Source organism: Sminthopsis crassicaudata, chromosome 2, assembly GCF_048593235.1.
Source record: "Sminthopsis crassicaudata isolate SCR6 chromosome 2, ASM4859323v1, whole genome shotgun sequence".
NCBI lineage: Eukaryota > Metazoa > Chordata > Mammalia > Dasyuromorphia > Dasyuridae > Sminthopsis > Sminthopsis crassicaudata.
In genome coordinates, this window is record NC_133618.1 from 148,666,677 (window position 1) to 148,689,967 (window position 23,291).

The following is a 23,291-nucleotide window of genomic DNA, read 5'->3' on the forward strand; positions in this document are numbered from 1 at the left end:
GTTCCCCAAACTCAGTCTCCCGTTTTCCCTCTTCCATGCCTTCACACACACCATCCCCATTCTTTGAACATACTCTTTCCTCACCTCAAACTCATATAATTCCAAGCTTCCTTAAAGGCTTGGCTCAGGTAACCAGTCTGCTCTTAAAGAAAACCTTTCCTCATCCTTCCTTCTTCCAGTTGTTATTCTTTCTCTTCTTCAATTACCATTTATTTCCTTATCTGGATACTTTTTCTTCTAGTGGAATATTTTTCCTTTGTATCTACAGTGTCTGGCATACAGTTGCTACTTAATAATGATTGCTGTTGTTGCATTGAACTGCTTTAGAGTATACATCGCAAGAAGCAACTGCCTCCCCACCATCACCATATGATTCACATGAAATAAGCTTATTTAGAAATTGTAGTTTCTTGGACACCTATCACTTTGACTTCTAGGGGTGATTCAGATGCTGGGAGTATTGAACCTCAGGCTTTTCGAAGGTAAGACTATTACAGCAACGCCATGGGTGGCCAACATAGGCAAGAGAACCAAATTGTAAAGCTGGGTTTCAAGACATATACCTCAAATAATATAAACATGAAACACGGACACAGAAACCCCCCTAAAAATTAACAACTTGGAGGTAAAAACCAATGTCTCCATCCATATAGGGTATAATTCAAATATGGAAGTTCATGATATATACACATGTCAAAATTAAAACATAACCTTACTCAGTAGAATTTCATTTTTAGTGGTCTTCTAGTCATAAGAAGATTGTTTATTTATACATCATACATTTCCTTCCTATAAGCATATGGTCCACCCCCACGCCTTTGGCATTGTCTTTCCAGTATGTTATAAGCAGGATTCATTCTTGTTGGTCTAGATAGTAGTGACACAGCAGTTAGAAGAAGGGCAAAGAGATTCTCAGATGGTTCTTAGTCCCAAAGGACCTCTGTTCGATAGGCTACGAAGTCTTTGAAGTAGGGCTTCCTGAAGTCAGCCAGTCTTCTAGACAAACCTTATTGAGAAGGAATCCCAGAATCTGAAAACTGAAAGAAACGCCCACAGTCCATCAGCTGAAGCTGTAGCTGAGCAAGAATCCCATTTACAACATCACCAAAAAGTGGGCATCTTGTTCAAATGTGACTATCTCTGTTTCCTCATCCATCAAAGAAGGGGATTGAACCAGATGGTTTCCAAGAGCCTTTCCCATTCTAGATCTACAAACCTATTCCCATGAAAGAGCTCTAAGGATTTAGAACTCACTGCATCTTCATCAGAGGCAACCCTATGGAGTCTTCTTATTTTCCAAGAATCTTACAACTTCCAACAGATTTGGATCCTCCTCTAATTCTTCATATTCCTCTATTTTCCTCTAGAAACACTTCTTCCATTCTTTCAATGATTTTTTTTGTATCTGTGATTTCACCCATGTGGGGAAATTCCAATGTGGAGATTCTGGATTCATCTGTATGTAAGTTACTACCTAAAAAGTCAGGTTAGGGGCATTCAGCTGTTAAGGTCCTGGATGGCACAGTGAATAGTGTCAGGTCTGGAAGCAGGAAGAATTGAGCTCAAATTTGAACTCAGATGCTTCCTTGCTGTGTCACCCTGGGCAAGTCATTTCTGTTTGCTTCATTTCCTCATCTGTAAATGGGGATAATAGCATCTATCTCCCAGCATGTTGCAAGAATCAAACAGGTTAATAACTGCAAAATACCTAGCATAAAGTACTATTTAAACATTTAGCTATTATTATTTTTTGCAAACCTATTAGTCAACATTTGAACCCAGAGCCTTATAACTCCAAGGTTGGCCCTTTATGCAATATATCATGGCACATGTCTCCTAAAGAATACCTTAATATATTTGAGTAGAGAAGCAAGATGATATAATAGATAGAAGGCAGCCCTTAGAGGGAAGAAGATCTGAGTTCCAATCATGCTTCTGACCCAACATTTAGGGGCAAAAGCTTAAAATTATAAAGAAATTGTATTATTTGAGTGACATAAAAGTAAATAGGCATTCCTCCAGTCCTTCGATTTTTTTTCATTTTGCATATACATAACTGCTAACGTCAATACTGAGGGAAAAAATAGAAATAGCACAATCTTTGCAAGTCACTGAAGCATTCCCTCTTGAAACTATACTTACTGAAACTGAGACCTTCAATTGTCTTGTTTCTTTCAACTTAATGCTATATTGTTTTAACCATGCCTCAGCACTGCACCAGGGGCTAAGGGAAGGGAGTGGAGGTGCTAAAAAAAATCCTGTTAGATTTTTTTAAAAATTAATTCCTTTTAGTTTTATATCAACAATGTTTCCAGTTATGCCCTTTTCTAGCCCTCAAGCTCACAGCAAACTTTATTTTATAACAAAGAAAAACAGTTAAGTAAAACCAACTAACCAACACAGTGATCCCATCTGACAGTATGCAGAGTCCCCCACTTCAACAACAATAGGAGGGTAGTACATTTATTTATTTCTGTTTAGTGTCAAGGTTGATCTTTATAATTACACATCATTAAGATTTATCTTGTTCTTTTTACAATAATTTGCATTATTGTAATCATAGTGTAGATTGTTTTCCTGGTGAGTAAGACTTTCCAAGAGGTTTCATTCATCCTCTTTCTCTTTAGCTTTCCCTTACCTTTTTAGGCACTTTTTCCCTGGGTATACTTAACCTACAATTATCAGATTACCTCTAATGCCTTAATGAAAATAATATTGTACAACAGTAGCTGTTGTCTACAAAAAGGTTATCCAAAAAAAATCCAACTTCCAATCAAAACTCATCTCTTTCTCCTTTTGTCTTAATTGATAGTCACCATCTGTTTAATAAGATGCTGGAGATGCTCCTAATATCCCTAATGGGAGTCATTTAACTCTTCTAAACCCTGATATTTTATCTCTTTTAAATGATTAAGGATGGACTCAGTTTCATCCAGCTACTGTCTCTACCTACACCATTCATGCTGGAATTGCCCAATACAGCAGGACCAGGATTTGTGACTAGCTCAACAGAGGCAGGAGGGTGTAGTATGTTTCTGATAAGTGAATGAGAAGAAATGAAAACTAAATGACATTTCTCTTGGCTGCCTTTGCAATGTGTGGGAGGGAGGCTAAGGAGTGGTGCCACATGACAACCCTTGGTCAAAGAGACAAGAAGATCTACAGATAAGATCTGCAAATAACACTTGGGGAAAAAATGTCCCAGTTATTTATAAGATCATGTTTAAGAGATAGGAGGAAGAAAAATGAAACATCCAAAGTCATCTTTATTCAATTTGTTTCTTGAGTTTGAAAAGCTCCTGGTGGGAGATCTATTAGGGTGGTAGAGGAATACTGTAGGCATATAGCAGAAATTACATAGAGCAGGAGAAACCAGAATTGCACCACTCCTAGTTATGATATGGGAGTCCCTCCCCCCTCCCCATCACGGTGCTTGTTCTCCTAAAGTAAGCCTCTGCCTCAGACTTCTAGCCAGTTCTGGGTCCCTGAAAATTTGGGAACTATGGGAGACTCAGATGCATGAACTGCGGTAACAGAAATTGCAGAAAGGCGCCAGTTTCCTTTTGCTGCTAAAACCAAAATTTTAAAGGATCTGGGTATTTAAAGGATTAGAGTTTGAAATCTGTAGGGAATCTGTAGAGAAGTTCCTCTCTATGAAGCAACCTATGATGATAGTGGGTAGGTAATCCGTGGCTACCATAGAATGAAAGAAAGAGAGTGATCAGGAAGCACACCTAGGATCAAAAATCATATTTGAGAATTACTGGTCCATGGCTCCTGGGGTGAGGAAGCGGGATGGAAAGAGAGATAGACTGAGACAGAGAGCACACAAAGACAGAGAGAAAGAGATCCTAGAGTTTGTCAGGTCTTCTCTTCTTCATCCACACATCTCATCCCATGATGACTTTTATCTAACCCCAGCTCTGCTGGAGTCCCTATCCCACATTGCAGGAGCTACTACCAATGTCCTTGAGTGAGACCAGAACCAGTGATGTCACTGCACTGCAAGTGGGAAGTGGGAATGAGGATTCTCAGATTCTGTTGCACAAGCCAAGTCATTAAGGAGGTGTTGTACTGTTAAAACTTCAAAGCTTTTCATATCTAAAATCACAGAAGACCAGAGCTAGAAGGGATCAATCATTCAATCAACAAGCATTTATCTAGTACATATAATTTTCCAGTCATTTTGCTAGGTATGAGATACAAAAACAAAACAGTCTCTGCCCTCCAGGATTTTGTCCCAAGGAGAGACAACTTGTTTCGATATATACACAATGGATAAAAAGTGATGGAGAAAGGTACTAGCAAATGGAGAAATTGGGGCAGGTCCCATGTAGAAGGCATTGCTTGAGCGAAGCCTTGAAGGAGATTGAGGCAGAGATGGGGAAGGTGTGAATTCCAGGCATGGGGCAAAGTCAACATAAAGGCACAAGGATAGGAAATAGAATATCATGTGTAGGAACTCCAAGAAAACTAGTCTGACCAGATCTTAGAGTGTATGAAAGTGAGTAATGTGCATTAAGTCTGAAAAGGGGTTAGCTTCTAAAAAGATCTTGGAAATAATCTCATCTAACTCCTTCGTTTCACAAATAAATATGAAAACTGATACTTAGGGAGATGAAGAGACCTACCCCTATCACTGACCATGAATCAGGGATCAGATCCAGGACTAAACCAGGAGTCTTGACTCCCAGATGAGTATTCATTTTTCCCATCAGTATTCCAACTAACAGAGAATTTCTCCTGAAAAATTTCTCCCTAAAAACTGACTTTGAAACAAAATGGACAAGATAAGATAAAAGCCTTTACCTTGGATCTCATGTGACAGTTTCATCTCAGAGTATTCCAGAAGGAAAAGAAAAAAACTATGTAGATTTCTTTTTCATATCTTTTTTTCTGAAGCAATTGGGATTAAGTGACTTGCCCAGAGTCACACAGCTAGGAAGGGTTAAGTGTCTAAGATCAAATTTGAACTCAGGTCCTCCAGACTTCAGGGCTGGTGCTCTATACACTGCGCAACATAGCTGTCCCTAGATTTATTTTTTAAAATACAGTTTTACAAGTCATGGTCTGTCATGGTCAGGGTAATATTTAAATGTTTAAAAACTGATCTTTATAGAATACATTAAAGTTTGCAAAGTATTTTCCAAAGTACAATTTGAGGAGACAACCCTTGTTTGTATAGCCAATTTATTGGGGTTAATTAATGCATGACTAGTTTAAAACTACTATGAGCCTCAGTCTGCTATTCAACTCATCACCTTATTCATTTTCATGATCAATTGTTTTCTCATAAGTTAACAGAAATGGACAATATGTTTCCTTATTTAATGAATTAATTCTCATGCCCCACTGAGGTTTGTTAAATAAACTGGAGAAATCTCCTTTCTCATAAGCTTTCACTCATAAGACTAAAGTAAACATCAATGTTATTAGCTTTAAAATTTGAGTATAAGACAATATATGATGTGACTTTTAAAAATTTCCACAACGTGATACAAGTGAGAAAAGTGAGAAAAGTCACAGCCAGGGTCCGTCCAACCATCAGCCACAATTGATGATTTCTCAACTCTGGAAGCACAATCCCACCATTCTGCTGCTATGGCATGACAGTAAAAGTATCTCAAGAATTCTTTTTAGGTATTTTGCCCATAGCATGAGTTAAATCATGTGCTATCAGGAAATGACTCCATACTTTCTTAAAGATGATAACTCCTTCACTCTCTCAGAAAATAAATTCTCTTAGTCCCTACTCTTTACTTGTCACACAGTCTCCTCTCAGCTATAATGGCTAAAAATCCAATATTCATTTCTTCTTAAAGATATAAGAATAGCATTCATGGACTTTGTGTAAAGGGCATTGTGTGCAGTTGGCATCGCATACATATTATCTATTTTAGTCTTACAACAAACCTGAGTTAGGTGCTACAAGTATTGTTATCCCCATTCTATATTTTAAAACACTGAGGCTTATGGAGGACAACTGATCTGCTTCCAGATCTCCAATTCCACCACTGTATTTGACACACTGTGACTCTGAAAGATGATTGGACTTGTTTTGCATGACACCAGAGAGAATTACAAAGAATGAATGAAAGCTACAGAGAAGTGTATTTAAACCTGATCTAAAGAAAAAATAACAATTAGCATTCTTTCAAAGTAGAATTGGCTGCTGGGGTAGAAGGAAAAATATCCCTCACCAAAGACCTTCACACAAAAGCTATAGGATCATTGTTCTCAGATTTTTGGATAGGATATTTGCCAAGACACAAACGGAACCAGTTGTCCCCTAAGGTCCCCTCTAATGCTAAGATTATGGGATTCTGGGAAGCACAGACCTGCCTTATTCATTGAAATGACTTTTTTCTCTTAAAAAAAAAACACGAACCTCCAGATTAAAAACCTGGGGAAACTGCCAGAATTTGTTCTAAAATGTGCTTTGATTCCTACCCAAATTTTGAAAGCACAGCCATTCTTGAAGTCATCTTTTTATCTCCTCAGGGAAAATTTTGAACTTTTTGTTATGGAAACTGGGGCATGTCACATCTCATTTTATTGATCAAAGAATCCTATTCTGGTAGTAATATATCCATCCTGTGGAAGGTGAGAATAACACAAAGCATGGAGCATCAAATTTGAAAGTTTGGCAATAACCACTAAGGGGAAAGGAGTGAATGAAAGAGTTGGAAGGATAAGAAATAATATTAATGACTTTTTGTGTAGTTTTTACAACCATTATCTATATGAGCATAAAAACAACTTTGTGAAATATTATTAACAGAATTTTACAGAAGAGGAACCATAGCTCAGAGGATTTAACTAACATCGCATAACTAGTAAATCAGGTTGAGACTTGAACTCAGTTCTTTCTGCATCCAATTCCAGTATCTTTCACTACTGAATATGGCTAAATAACTGCATTTAGAGAATAATTTGTTTTCTGTGGCTAATGCCAATCAACTGTTAAAAATATTGCTTTGCTTCCTATAGAAAGCATTTTATGCTATATATACATTGGAATTCCCAGGATCCCTTTCCAACTATCCATGATTTGAGGGGGAAAGCAATTTCTTTTTTTTTAGGCAATCAGGGTTAAGTGACTTGCCAGGGCCACACAGCTAATAAATGTCTGAGGCCCAACTCAGGTCCTCCTGACTACTCTACCCACTGCACCACCTAGCTGCCCAAAAAGTGGATTATTTTAATATTTTAATAGCAATAATATTCATCTAAGGCATCTATAGCTGAATAAGCGGGCTCTCTGAACTACATCCCCTACAACAGAGCCTATTGGAAGAAGGTCTTGAATTTAATAAACTAGTGTGCAGTGCACCCAAAGTAGAAATATTTCTCTGAGCACAAATTTTGAAAGAGGCTGAAAGCTATTGGAGGTGAAAGAGCCAGAGAGGGCAGCAAGAATGCCAGTGATATTTAGGCAAGGCCAAAAATGCAGAAACGACAGGAGACTCAAGAGCAAATAAGCCATGGCATCAAACGCAAATAGAAATGGATCTTTGTGGACCACAGATTGTCTAGAAACCACAGAGTGACATCATGCATTTTATACTTCTTTAAAATTGTTTTGTTAAACATTTCTCAATTACATTTTAATCTAATTCTGGTACACTCTGAGGTTTTGCTGTCAACTGGAGACCTCTAGTTTGACACGTGTATAGAATAAGAATTTCATCGCCTACAAGATTAAGCTTCTGCCCTGCACCAAGGCAGTGAAGTATGAGCTGGAATAGTTTAATTTTTGTCATTGAATCCCCAGCCCATAGCTAGGTGCCTGAAATAGAGCAGAAGCTTTAAAAGTGCTTGTTAATGATTGATTGACAGGAAACACTGCAGTGATTGCTGCTGCAGCTGGCCAACAACATCTGTTCAGAAGTTAGCAGCTTACTTTCCCTCTCTTGTTGCTTAAGTGGCTGAACATCTAGCAATGGTTGGCAAACATCTAAAAAGGAAATCAGTGATTACAAAAAGCCAATAGGGCTTCCTCAATAACTCATTATACTAGGCTATCATTTTCTTTTTGACAGGATTATTAAACTAGTAGATAAGGAACTGCTGCAGATATAATTTGCCTAGATTCTAGGCTTTGCCTAGATTCTAGTGAATAAAGTATCATAGGCAATACTTGCAATGAAATATAGATTAGATGAAAATACTATTAGAATTCAGAATTTGTTGAATGATAGGACTCAAATCAGTCAACAAGCACTTATTAGACAAAAAAATAAGCCCTTATTTCTCAAGGAACTTAAATTCTGATAGTCAAGGAACTCATTTTCTGATGGTGAAGACAAAATGTAAGTAACTAGGGGGATACAAAGTACACACAGAGCAGTAGAAGGAAAGAAATCTCAGTTGGAAGGCATTAGCAACTGCGTGGACCAAGCAAGGCCTTCTGCAAAAGTTGGAATTTGAGGAAAATCTTGAAAAAAAAGCAGGGGAAATAAGAGGCAGATTTAAGGAAGGAGAACACTCAGGCATGAGGGAAAAGCAGCACAAAAGCATAGAGAAAGAAATGATTGGACCCTTGTCTTTTCCCTGGATACTATCTCATGCAATGACCTCATCAGCTCCTCTGGGTTCAGTGATCGTGTCTAAGCAAATGATTACCATATCTATATTTATCCATTCCCTCTTCTGAGAGCCAATCTCACAACACCAACTGCTTTTTGTGGACCCCTTGAATTAGATGTGCCATATGCATCTGAAATGCAATGTATAATGTAATATGTAACCTCATCTTCCCCCTTTGAATTTCCCTATTAGTACACATACATATACATAGATGTGAACACACATATATAGTATATATAGCATTATATATATTTTATATATGGATTGGACTAGAGAGCTGCTTAAGGTTTCCAGATTCCTTCCATATTTCAAATTTTATATGTGTGTGTGCATTTGTGTGTGCACATGTACACACATGTTTATCAGGAAAAGATTTGATTGGCTAATCTGGAGACCAGGACACCTGGGGATGGTGCTTCTGCAAATGCCCTGTGGCAAATGACTTATATTCAGCTCTGGCTGTCATATAAAATCAACTTCTGCCTGCCCTCCCAGATTAATGTTGAGAGGAAATCACTTCTTTCAGAATGGATGCCAGAAAAGCTACTGCTTGATTTAGCCCTTTTTGTTTGTGTATTTTGCCATTTACTCTGAGTAATCTGTCTAGTTAAAAAAAAAAAAAAAACATTAATAGGGACTCTTGAACTGAGTTTTTTAGTGGATGCTGCTCCAAAATGTTCTTTAAATATTGGATAGCTTTCAGCAAGCCCACAAATGAGGAGAGCTCAAATCATATAATAACAATTAATATTTTTAAAACACTTTAGTAGGTTTTCCTCATATACAGTTAAAGTATTAGGCTCAAGATCCAATAAGCATTTGAATAGATATATTCATTGTAGATTTCTGTGTGTTAAGTCTAACAGTCATAAAATTCTCCTGGTCTAAACACTCTTCAACATAGACTCCATCCTTGATCTAGGCCTTAGACCACCCTTTTCTGATTATCTGTGACCCTCATTTCTTCATTTGTTTTCTTCCCCTCCCAACAGAATGCAAGATCCTTGAAGGCAAGGATACCTAGCATAGTACCTGGTGAATAGTCAATATTTAATAAGTGTTTCTTGACTGATTGATTTCAACAGAGGGAAAAAGCCAGTTTGTGCTCATTTCCTTAGGCAGGTAAAATATTAGACTTTTTACCAAGCAAATCCTTTGATAAATAATGTGAAGTATAACAACTTTGAAAGACTTTAGAACTCTGATCAAAGCAGTGACCAATCGTATTTCAAAAAGACTAATAATGAAGCATTTCTCTTGCTCTTGGTTCAGAGATAATGGACTAGAAATATAGGGATGCAAAATAAGATATATTTTCTTCAAACATGGCCAATGTGACTTTTTTGCTTGACTTCTATTGGGAAGGGGCAAGGTTATGAGTTAGAGGAGGAAGGGGGGAGAGAGAGAGAGAGAGAGAGAGAGAGAGAGAGAGAGAGAGAGAGAGAGAGAGAGAGAGAGAGACTGATAGACAGAGACAGAGAGGGAGATTGAGAGAGGGAGGAAGGGAGGGAGAAAGGAGGAGGAGGAGGAGGAGGAGGAAGAAGAAGAAGAAGAAGAAGAAGAAGAAGAAGAAGAAGAAGAAGAAGAAGAAGAAGAAGAAGAAGAAGAAGAAGAAGAAGAAGAAGAAGAAGAAGAAGAAGAAGAAGAAGAAAAGGAGGAGGAGGAAGAGAAGGAAGAGTAGGAAAAGGAAGCAAAGGAGAAAGGGAGGGAAGGAAGGAGGGAGGGAGGGAGGGAAAGAAAAGGCAGGAAAGGAGGGAAAGAAGACATATCAATAAAACTTTTTTAAATATCAAAAGAAAACAAAAGGAAATTCAGGAGACAAAAATAGCAATTTTGTTATTACTTTGTTAAATTTTATATTCATCTAAAATGTATGTAGCAAAAGTTTAGAGTTGCTATATCCTCCTTTTAATTTTATGTATATTTAAATATTTTGCTTGTTGATTATTAAGTTCACAAGTCTTAAAAAGAAAATGGATGGAAATGCATAGGCTTAAATCCTAAATATAAAGTCAATATCATAGGGTTAGGATGATGAATTCAGTAAAGGAGTAAAATGGAATAGTGAATTCAATTGAATTTAGATGGGAGTACGAGAGTGGCTTTCAGTGGGTGAAATATAGCCTGGATGAGTATGCACCAGTATCCATGAAATATTAAAAAGAGCCAGAGAAAGAGCTCCAGTGTATTAGTCAGAGAATTTAGATGGAAAGAAAAAGCTAAGAATCACATAGGATAAGAAAGGATGAATAGGCTACAATCAGGACTAATATAGTGATGAGTACCTATGTAGATGAGATCATGGATCCATTGAAGCATGTATAATATAAGACAACTGCAATTCAAAATAATTCTGAGATTTCATCTCACACAAAGCAAACTGACAATGATGATAAAAGGTATGAATAGTCAATATTTGAGGGGCTTTGAGAAAGTAGTCACAACCATACCAATACCACTGGTAGAACTAAGAATTAGTTTAAACATTCTGGAAAGCAATTGGAATCATTATGAAAACACATAAAATGTCTATAGCTTTGTATTCAAAGATCCTATGCTAGAAATATATCCCAAAAGAAGTCAAAGAAAGAGAAATCCCATATGCACAAAAATAGTCATAGCAACACACAATGTAATGGGTAAGAAATGGAAATGAAGTAGGTGACCATAAACCAGGAAATGATTAAGCAAATTGTGGTTCATGAATGTAATGGAATTTTACTGAGCTGTTTAACTATGAAGAATTTAGAAGGTATAGGAAAACTTCAATGCAAAGAGATAATAATCAGAACAGGAAAACATTATACATGACTGGAATATGTAAATGGAAAGAACAACAACAAAAAAACCTGAAAATTATGTGAGCAAGTCTTGAAAGAAGAAATGGGGAAATACTTCTCCTTTCCTTCTTTAAAAAGGATAAATATATCCTGTTGCATTTGGTTGAAAGTATTTAGTTTTGATGAATTGTTGTTGTTTGGGGGGGGGGGTGGTTGCCTTTTTTTTTTTTTTTTTTTTTTTACTCTTTGTTTTAAGGAATAACTTTCTGGGCAGAAGTGGGGAATATTTTTGAAAATAAACTTTACAGAAAAAAACTTTTTTAATTTTAAGAGGCTATCACAACTACCCAGAAACTGCCATCCTCAAGTCTATCCCCACCCCAAACCATTCTCTACACAACTGCCAAAATGATTTTTCTAAAATGAAGATCTGTCTACATTACACACCCATTTAAATTCTTGTATTTCCCTGATACCTCTAGGATCAAATAAAAACTCCTATCATTTAAAGTTTTTCAAAACCTGACCCTTTCCTATCTTTCCAGTTTTACATAACACATACTCCACAGATCAACCATGTTAATCTACTAAGTGTTTCTCAACCATCTCCCATGGAATATCCTCCATTCTCACCTTTCCCTGACTTCCTGATACCACTTTCTGCAAAAGGCCAGGGGACTTTTCCAGTCCCCCAGCTTCTAGCACCTTATCATTATTTTGTGTATATTTATGTAATTTGATCAATGGGGCTTTGCTGCTCATACCCAAATCACTTTAATCAAAACATCCAACTAGGTTTTGCTTCTGGGAAAATATAGCCCATGCCCTCTGAAAATATGAATGGAAGCAGCCTCTTTCCTTTGCCTGGGAGCCAGAACAGGCTTTACCTTTAAAACTACTGGCCTGGGAGAGTAGCTCTCTCTCTCTCCAGCAGGATCCAAGGGGAAAAGACCTATTCACCCAAAGTTTAGATATCATGAATTAAAGCAGGATGGGGGGAAGAATTACTTTCCTTCTCCCTTTAGACTTTATAGCCCTGAAAAATGGCTTTGGGGACTGTGTCTGTTTTGTTTGCCCTTTTTAGTCAAGTCCCTAGACCCTAGAGATAATCTTGAAGGCATGAGTCCAAGCCAGATGTTTTTGTAGCCCAGCAAGGAAGCCTTGAGAAGCCAGGAGGACTTCAGATTTGGAACTTGGAAGGAGCTTACTATATAGTAACTAAGTTCAAATCTTTCCTCCTGAGCTTGAGATGGTGTAAGGAAGAATTATATCCCTCCAGATTTGGGGGGAGAATGTTTGCGTGTTTTTTTCTTGCTATGCCTTTGAATTATACATGCCATTGTAAAAGCTAATATGACTTGCAGTACTTAAATGGAATGGGGTGCAAGAGACCCCCTGAAATTAGAACATGATCACTAGAGTCTTGAGAGGCTAGATACCCCCAGATTCCCTTAAGAATACTAGAAAACCTTGGAGGAATGTTGAAATGTAACAAATTTAGCTCTCAGGCAATCAGAGCAATATAAATTATATAACATATATCTTATTAGATATCAGCTCTGTGAAAGCAAAATATTTTTCCTTTGCTTTTTCAGTCTCAGTGCTTAGAACATAGAAAATGTTTTTAAAATGTTTTATTATTGATTGTTTGATTGATTTGGATGAAAGGTTGATCATAACCTATCTCAGAGTGTGATAATGTATATGGAAAAAATAGATGTGATACAAGAAATAGGATGTAGTCACTGATTAGATATAGAGATACCTTAGAATCTCTCATGGAATAATGGCTTTTAGGAGAGTTAAGGAAAAGAGACCAAGAAAAATAATGTATGTAAAGCACTTTGAAAAGCCACTGATAAAGGTAATCTATTATTTCATCAGGCAGATAAGGAAGCCACAAAACAAAGACACAGAATAGGAAAGAACAAGAGAAAGGAATGGCAGGGGAGAGAGAATGGAACATTGCAGTGCTTTGATTTGCATCCCTGCCTAGCTCATCCACCTATGTAAGGGTTACAGATTTAGCCCCAAAGAGTCTGTTCATGCTGTTTTCTCAAAAAGGATTGCTAGCGCTCCTCTCTGAGTCTCTGTTGCCATCTTGTGGAAAAAGCGGAAAATAACATGAAAAAATCATGGGTTGGGGGAAGGAGGCACTGGAGGAGTAACTAGATTTAAACTTGGAAATTGGCATTTGCCCAAGGGCAGCTTGTTATTGGGCAAAGGGAGGAAGAGATTAATGTACATCTTCTCCAAGATCCATATGTACAAAAATATTCATGGCAAATTGTTTTGTTATTGTTATAGTAAAGAGCTAGAAACTAAGGGGGTTCTTATCAACTAGGGAATAATAGAATAAATCAGATGTGAACTATCATAATGGATGTTACATAGTAAAAAAAAATGACACAAGGAACAGTTTCTAAAAAATCTGGGAAGATCTATATAAACTGATACATAATGAAAAGAGCAGAACCAGGAGGACAATTTATAGAATAACCATATTGTAAAGAAAAACTACCTTAAAATACTTCAGAACTCTAATCAACCCAAAGAATGAGTACATTTCCATAGGACTGATTTTGAAGCATCCCACCCACCTCCTGACAATAAGATAATGGACTCAAAATGTAAGAAGATGTAATAAGATACAATAATGGATTCGGTCAAAATGGGAATTTGTTTTACTTGATTATGCATATTTGTTATAATGGTTTGATTTTCTTTTTTCTTTTCAAAGTAAAGGGGAGGAGAGAAGGGGGTAGAGTGGGCAGGAAAAGGAGACAGAAAAAGAGTAGCTAAAGAAGAAAGAAACAAAGAAAGAAAAGAGGGTCATTAAAGAATTCTCTTTAATGCAAGGAAGAGAATGGGGGAAAATAACATGTTGAATTTATTATGTTTTTAAAGAAAATCAATCTATGCATAAGAGGTCCATAGTTTTATGTTCATCTTCTTTTTCTGTTCTGTTCTCTATAAGGAAATGCCATTTGATTTGGTGAATTAGTTCAAAATTTTGAAAAGAAAAAATAAAGAGTATCTTTTCAGCAATCATATGTTATTAAGGAAAAGGTAGAGGAAAAGAACTGAGCCTATTCCGTGCATAGAGCTTTAGCCTGGCAGGGCTTGTGATAAAAGGATATGACTGCAAGTTTGGGAAGCAACTTAAATGTCTCCTGGAATAAGTCAGACAGAAGAGGCCAAGAGGAACCAAGTTCTGGCCCAAACAAGCAGTGAAAATTGGTCCCTAGCCCAACTAGCTAATTCCCTCACCCAGTCAATCTGTTACCTTCTCAGCAGTTCAACCATTGGTTCAAAGGATTCTCAGAACACTGCTCACTGCCTGAGGAGGAAAGACATCCCTGAGATCAGTGTAAAGCTGAGAAGGGCTCTTCTCTGTTTATGATTGGCCTTGTGACTGTGGGTAGCCTTGAAGACAAAAGGTTAATAAAATGCTTAAAGAGATATCACCTATGTGATTCACAATCTTCAAGGCTGTGTCTTCCTGCCTTCCCAGTCTGAGTTTCCCTGCACGTGTTTTCTGCTTGTCAAACTTTCTTGGGGACTAAGAATGAGGGCAGGGGAAAATATGGTAAGGGAACTTTGGGAAGCAAGAGGTGTAACATTTCAGGAATCATGGGCCCTACAGGGGCCAAGCTAATTTGGGGAATGACTAATGCCTCCCAGAACCTCTCATCTCCTACTCATCCTCTGTTCTGGAAGAGGAATAGTGGATAATAGGAATACTTTAGTCTTAGAAAAAGAGAGGAGGAACATAAACTATTAAATGTTCAAGTATTCCTTGTGAAATTATTACAAGGAATGTCCATACTTATACTGTAGCAACTTACCCCTCACATGAGCAAGTAGAGCTCCTTAGTCTCAGAGCTGGCTTATTTACTCCAATCTGCCCTCACAAAACTGCCATGCTGGGTTCTCAGGCTAGAACCACCACAAGGTTACATGAAAATTTTTTCACGGCCTTGTTCTGTGTATTCCCACAGAATACACCCCCCCACCTCACCTCTTTAACTCTTGAATTACCACTGATATACTTTCATTTATATAAAACAACTACTCAAAACGATAACACTTTCAAATCTTTAACTACTTAATTAGCAATAAAGTAAAAGAACAGTAACATCACTATTTTTTAAAACAAATGCAAAAATAATAAAATACCTCACAATCCACATACTCTTCTGTGAATGTATAATGAATTATATATGAGAGAAAGTGTACACCCACTCAAAGAAGCCTGTCAGGGAAATTCATAAAGAAGGAAAATCCATGCATTCAGGGTAACTCACAAATCTGAATTGCAAGCTTCAAAGGCATTAGTCATTTAGGAACATCTGCCCCATACAAAGCTGCTTTTCTGCTTATCTTCTGGTAGTTCTTGCTCTCTAGCTGTTTAAATTGTCTCTTCCATTCTCAAACTGAGATCGAATTTTCCATCTTTTTGCAATTTATCATCACATACCCTTTTTAAAAAACTTTATTAATTTATTTATTTTTAATATGCATTGTTCTATGAATCATGTTGGGAGAGAAAAATCAGAGCAAAAGAGAAAAACCACAGGAAAGATGAAAAAAAAAACAGAAAAAAAGAAGTGAACATAGCATGTGGTGATTTATATTCAGTCTCCTTTTTCTGTTCTTTTTCTGGATGCAGATGGCATTTTCTATCCAAAGTCTATTGGGACTGCTTAGATCACTGAACCACTGAGAAGAACCAAGTGTTTTATAGTTGATCATCACACATTCTTGTTATTATTGGGTACAAGGTATTCACTCAGCATCAGTTCATGTAAACCTTCCCAGGCCTTTCTAAAGTCAATTACCTACCTTCATGCATCACAAGTTCCCCAATTGATGGGTATCTACTCATTTTCCAATTATTTGTTACCACAAAAAGAGCTGCTACAAACACTTTTGCACATGTGGGTCTTTTTTCCTCCTTTATTATTTCCTTGGAAAACAGACTCAGTAATGGCACTATTGGATCACAGTTTTATAATCCTTAGGGCATAGTTTCAGATTGCTTTCCTGAATGGTTGGATCATTTCACAACTCCACCAACAATGCATTAGTGTCCTAATTTTCCCACATTCTTTCCAACATTATCTTTTCCTGTCATCTTAGCCAATCTGAGAGGTATGAGAATACTTGAGGGTTGTTTTAATTTGCATTTCTCTGATCAATAGTGACTTATAACATTTTTTCATATAACTATAGATGACTTTAATTTCACCATCTGAAAGTTGTTCATGTCCTTTGACCATTTATCAATTGGGGAGTGATTTGGATTCTTATAAATTTATCACATACCCTTAAATAGGTGTTGGGAAAGTATAATACTATTGAATTGGCTACCAGTTCCTTTTAAATCAGCAAACTGCAAAGCTCATCAGACTACCAATCTCTGAGCCACACTGGCCAGACCAGGCCACAGTGACTCATCAGGGTGCTTCATTGATCAGTTGAGTTGTAGTAAAGCAGAGCTCAGAGAAAGACAGTTCAGAATGACTATTGAATAAAGCAAGAAAATTTTCACTCATTTTAATTCTACATTGTCCAATCGAATTTCATTATCTTTTACCCAATAAAACAGCTCCATCACCTCTTTCCTTTTTATTATTTTTCTTCTCGAACTAAAAAGGGGCAGCAAAGGGAAAGGGGAGAAAAGAGGCAGATTCTCAGAATCAATAATATTCCAGGATCAATGACATCCCTCCCCATTACTGGCCCATTTCATGCTGCTTATCCTGAGCACATTTACTTGCCTCAGTTGCAAAAATTCTTCTGCCTGCATTTTCTTTCTGTCTCTTTTCTCTAGCTGTATTTTCTTTACTGCTCTCTCTACCTATAGTCTATTTAAATAAGGTAAGTTTGAAATTAGAGTAGACTGGCTTCTCCAGTCATTTCAATAAAATTTATACAAGTTGGCATTAAGGGAAAGAACACTGGACTTAGAGTCATGAGACTGCTACCCAGCAATGTGCTGGTAAACATTTAACGGCTGGCTCTCTGAACAAAAGTCAATAAAAAGCTCAGCTTTACTAAAGGCTATTTTCTTCACATTTATTTGAATTTTTACATAAGATAAACAAAATGTTTTTTCTCCTCACAACAATCCTATGTGACATTATATGTGAACTAGAGCCCATTTATTGCTCTATTCTGTGCCTCAAGAATCTCTGTGTATGGAAGAAAGAATCTGCTTTCCTTGCTTAATTAAAGCTATGTATCTGCAATAGCTTACATGCTCAAATTCTATACTGTTGCCTGTGTTCTCACTGTCAAGGGGTTCTTTTCACAGATGGCAACAGCCTCTAACAAGCCTCTCTCTATCCCTTTGAATTCCAGATTACATATCTATCAGAACACAACAAGGAAGTACTTCCATCCTCCCCTTCTTCCCACCCTATTCCCAAATATCTCGTCTTTCTCCCACGACTTCTCTCTTTTTCATCTTTCTCTTGAAATATGTATGCTAATTTCACCTTCAAAGTGTCTGCTCCTTCTTCATTATCCTCAAGACTGAGCTCTTGCTCTCCGCTGATTATACTAATTAATCAGGAATTAATTCAGCACCAAAATTATTTCCTGTAATTATTAAATGTGTTCCTCCATATCTTTTGGAGTAAGTGGGCCTGGGTTCAAACTCTACCACACTTTCTGTGTGATCTTCTATAAAATGATGGAGCCAATATAGTGATTCAAGATAATTTTCAATAGACATGATAGAAAATGTCTTCCACATCCAGAGAAAGAACTATGGAAACAATGCAGATTGAAGCAAGTGTTTTCACCCTTTTTTTTTTCTTCCTCTTCTTTCTTGTAGTTTTTTCCATTTGTTTTGATTTTTTCTTTCACAACATGATTAATATGTAAATGTATTTAAAATGATTATATATGTATAACCAATATCAGATTATTTACTGTCTTGTGGGGGAAGAAGGAAGGAAGGGAGGGAGAAAAAAATATTGCAACTCAAAATCTTACAAAAGTGGATGTTGAAAACTATCTTTACATGCAATTGGAGAAAAAATAAAATACTATTAAATGAAAAAATATAAAATAAAATTTAAAATGTTGAGGACAGACCTCTGATGACCTCTGGGGTCTCTTATCTCCAGTGCTATGATCTCAGAACTAGTGCAGGGCCTGGCTGCCTGCAGGTATATGCTGAAGAGCTGGTGATATCCAAAACTGGGAGCACTGTGGGACTGAGGAAATAAGAAACTAGATATGCCTCTTATTGAAAGGCTTCTTCTTCTCCTAGGCCATAGGGCTCTATAGCAGCTGCAAAGGGAAGCAAATGCTTTATTCCTTGGCAGGAAAGACACTTAGGAGTGAGTGTCAAGAGAGCAGCTTCAGAACTGGTATATTTAGATATGTGTTTGTTTGGGAGACCAGCCCAGGATTTATATCTGGGGAAGAAAGGGATGAGTGACATGAACATGGGTATGATCTGGGGGTGTACTAATGCAAGGACCTAACACAATATCTGGCACATAGTAAGTGCTTAATAAATGTTAATTAGCAGATTATTGGTTGTAAAGTGAAAATATAAACTGATTCAACAAAGAGAAGATCTAATTCAGTTCCAATTGATCAATGATGGACAGAATCAGCTACACCCAGAGAAGGAACACTGGGAAATGAGTGTAAACTGTTTGCACTTTTGGTTTTCTTCCCATTATTTTACCTTCTGAATCCAATTCTTCCTGTGCAACAAGTAATTCGGTTCTGCACACATATATTGTATCTAGGATATACTGTAACATATTTAACATGTATGGGATTTCCTGCCATCTAGAGGAGGGGGTGGAGGGAGGGAGGGGAAAATTCAGAATAGAAGTGAGTGCAAGGGATAATGTTGTAAAAAATTACCCATGCGACCTGTATGTGCCAAAATGTTTGTGGCAGCCTTTTTGTAGTGGCTAGAAACTGGAAGATGAACGGATGTCCATCAATTGGAGAATGGTTGGGTAAATTATGGTATATGAAGGTTATGGAATATTATTGCTCTGTAAGAAATGACCAGCAGGAGGAAGACAGAGAGGCTTGGAGAGACTTACACCAACTGATGCTGAGTGAAACGAGCAGAACTAGGAGATCATTATACACTTCAACAACAATACTGTATGAGGATGTATTCTGATGGAAGTGGAGATCTTCGACAAAGAGAAGATCTAATCCAATTCCAATTGACAAAATCAGCTACACCCAGAAAAGGAACACTGGGAAATGAGTGTAAACTGTGAGCGTTTTTTTTTTTCTTCCCAGATTATTTTTACCTTCCAAATACAATTCTTCCTTTGCAACAACAACAACAAAATTCGGTTCTGCACATATATATTGTACCTAGGATATACTATAACATATTTAATATATATGGGAATGCCTGCCATCTAGGGGAGGCGGTGGAGGGAAGGAGGGGAAAAATTCAGAACAGAAGGGAGTACAAGGGATAATGTTGTAAAAAAAAAAAATTACCTATGCATATGTACTGTCAAAAAAATGTTATAATTATAAAATTAATAAAAAATTACCCATGCAATGTACTGTCAAAAAGTTATAATTTTAAAATTAATAAAATAAAATAAGATTAAAGAAAGTTTAAAAACAGCAAATATATATATATATATATATATATATATATATATATATATATATATATATATATATATATAGAGAGAGAGAGAGAGAGAGAGAGAGAGAGAGAGAGAGAGAGAGACTGAAAGTTTATACAGAGCCTGAGAGCCTTTATAGAATATTGGGAACTTGGTGGTGTATCAATAACTATGATGAAAGGCCATTAAGATTAGATTCTATTTAATATAATGTCTAAATCATTGGGCTTCTGAATGAATGAAGTATTTATTAAATGTTTACTATGTACAAAGCACTATGCTAACACTGGAGATGTAAACAGAAAAATAACACAGCTCCTTGAGTACAAGGAGCTTACATTAAAATGAAAATCATCTGTGTAGATTTTAACTGTAAATCAGATGGAGGTAAGAGCTAGAAAGATCTTCAGAGCCCATCCAATCCAATTCCTTTATTTTATAGATAAGACCCCAGTGAGGTTAAAAATAGCCATGTTCACACTAATAGAGTCAAGTAGTCTTGAGGTTTCAGACAGATAGTAATAGCCTGGCACATAATAGATGTTTATTAATTCTCTCTATTGCTTTATAATTTTGAAGCATTTATTGATACCAAGGATTTTGACCTCTAGAATTTTCTTTTCTTGTTCTTTCATAGCTGTCACTGCTGAGAAGGCTGGAACTGCTGAGTTTTCTCTTGAGTTCTGTTCTAAAAGAAAGAATGTCTGGAAGACTTTGAGCTGATCTAAAGCACCAGGCAGCTAGATAGTACAGTAATAGAGTGCCAGCCCTGGTGTCAGGAGGACTTGATTTCAGATGCAACTATATGACTCTCAGTTCTAAATAAGCTGAGCGAAATGGAAAATACTTCAATATCTTTGCCAAGAAAAGCCCAATTGGGGTCATGAAGAGTCAGACTTTGAAATGATTCAATAATAAAAAAAAGTACCAAACGCCATAAGAGGCAGGAGACTGAGTTGCTGTTCCCAAGAAGGTCTTATCTCCATATCTACAGGCACTATATCTCTCAAGGAGAAATTTTCCAGTCTGGAAAATCTCTATGTTCCAATTTTCCCCTTTTGTGGAAGAGACATCTGGGCCTCTGATCAAAAAAACAGGGAGTCTGGAGACCCTTGAGGCTGTCACAGAAAACAAACAGATTCCACTGTCCATTTCCCAACCAGGATCCTGTCTCCTCTTTATCAAACCCAGTGGAACAAAGCAGATTCATTGGCACTCCCATCAGGTTGGGATTCATCACCTGAGATCTCATTCCAGGCCTGGGACAAAAGTGGAAGGCCAGTACAATACTTTCATCTCGCACAAGTGAAACCCAGTCCAGACAGACTACATGATCAGGCTGACCCAGAAACCTCATTTTCCTGAATGTGGGCACTAGTCACCAGTGAAATGCTCAAAGACAAGAAAAGGCACAGAAACAGCTTTCTAAGCAACCAAGCTTCAGAAGGAAAAACAGCCTCTGAAATAAGGAAAGAAGATGTTTTAATTAAATGATCTGCTTCAGTCAATGCTTACTATGTGCCAGGTAGTTAACAATTATTATCTGATCCTCACAACAACACTGGAAGGCAGGTGCTATTATCTTTTTTAAAATAAAGCTTTTTATTTTAAAAACATATGCATGAATAATTTGACAACATTGATCTTTGCATAGCCTTGTAGTTTCAGGTTCCTCCTCCTTCCCCCCCACTCCCTCCCCAGATGGCAAGCAATTCAATATATGTTAAACAAGTAAAAATATATGTTAAATCCAATATGTACAAACATATTTATACAATTCTCTTACTACACAAGAGAAATCAGATACAAAAAATAAAGTAAATAAGTAAGAAAACAAATGCAAACAAACAACAACAGAAAGAGTGAGAATGTTGTGTTCTACACTCAGTTCCCACAGTCCTCTCTCTGGATGTAGATAGCTCTCTCCATCACAAGACCATTGGAACTGGCCTCAATCATTTCATTGTTGGAAAGAGTCACGTTCATCAGAATTGATTGTTGTATAATACTGATGTTGTTGTATACAATGATCTCCTAGTTCTGTTCGTGGGTGCTATTATCACCCCCATTTTGCAGATGAGGAAGCTGAGACAAACAAAGGTTAAGCCTCAGAGCTTCAGTTGCAAGTCTGTATGTATGATTATAAGAACTTCTCTCCAGACTTAAATAAACTGATGCAAAGTAAAGTAGAACCAGGAGAATGCTGAACACAGTAACAGCAATATTGTATGATGACCAACTGTGAATGATTAGCTATTCTCAACAACACAATATTCCAAGGCAATCCCAAAGGATTCATGATAAAAAAAAAAAAATGCTCCATCTCCAGAGAAAGATCTGATGGCAAGTAAATAAAGACCAAAGCATGCTATTTTGTACTTGCTTGCTCTCCTTTTTTATAGTTTGAGTTTTCTTCCACAAAATATGTTTTACATGATTACATATGTATAATCTGTATCAGATTGCTTACCATTTCTGGGAAGGAGCAGAGGAAGAAAAGGATAGAATTTGGAACTTAAAAAATTTTTAAAGAATATTAGAAATGGTTTCACATGTAAAAACTTCTTGTCATTCAAAATATTCAATTTCTCCATCCCATCCAAAATTTTCACCAGAATTTGCTAATCAAAATCAGTTTTAAAAAAAGCAACCCAATCACTCAACTGACCATTAACGAATAATGTTGATTAAAACATTAAATTAGGGCTCAGCATAGAATTTGGGTGTAGCGAGCTGTCGTCTCTAGAAGCTGCCGGATCACTCTCTGGGAAGAGATCTGCTGTGTCTTCTACTCAAATCTCTCCGACAGATTCTTCTTCCTGTAACGAACCGTTGTCTCCAGGCAGTTGCTGTTAACTCTTGTCCAGAGAAGTGACTTCCCTTCCTGCAGAGAGCCCCGTCAAGCCTGATGCAATGCAGAGTCTTCTTCTATCTCTGGGTGTCCTCTCTTTTATTCTCCCAGAGAATGGGCGTGGGATAATGCAAAGGCTTCTGGGAAGAACCACTTCAGCCAATGAGCTTGCTCCTTCTATCAAGTCAACCTGAGTTCTCACCTTGTAATTGTCCAATCTGAATTCTCACCTTGTCACTATCCAGACAACCTGAGTTCTCACCTAGTAATCCTAACATTTGGGCAAGGGAGGAAGGTAAACGTTCTTTCCTGTGTATAACATGTTCTGGGATAATTATCCCAACTTCCCTTCAGACTTGCATGCCATGCCCCAGGTGCTGGGACTATTTCTCCCAAGGGCTCTGGAGGTAACTGAGAAGTTACTATCATTAA

General features: G+C 37.1%; 1 protein-coding gene across 2 annotated transcripts in view; it reads right to left on the reverse strand.

The window, feature by feature from the left end:
- PROM2 (prominin 2) overlaps nucleotides 1–14,757 on the reverse strand; it is a 57,691-nt gene extending 42,934 nt beyond the window's left edge. For both annotated transcript variants that reach the window (XM_074287625.1, XM_074287627.1), the window contains exon 1: nucleotides 14,656–14,757. The gene's annotated coding sequence lies outside the window, so the exon portion shown is untranslated. The remainder of the gene's footprint in view (nucleotides 1–14,655) is intronic.
- Nucleotides 14,758–23,291: the final 8,534 nt, after the last annotated feature.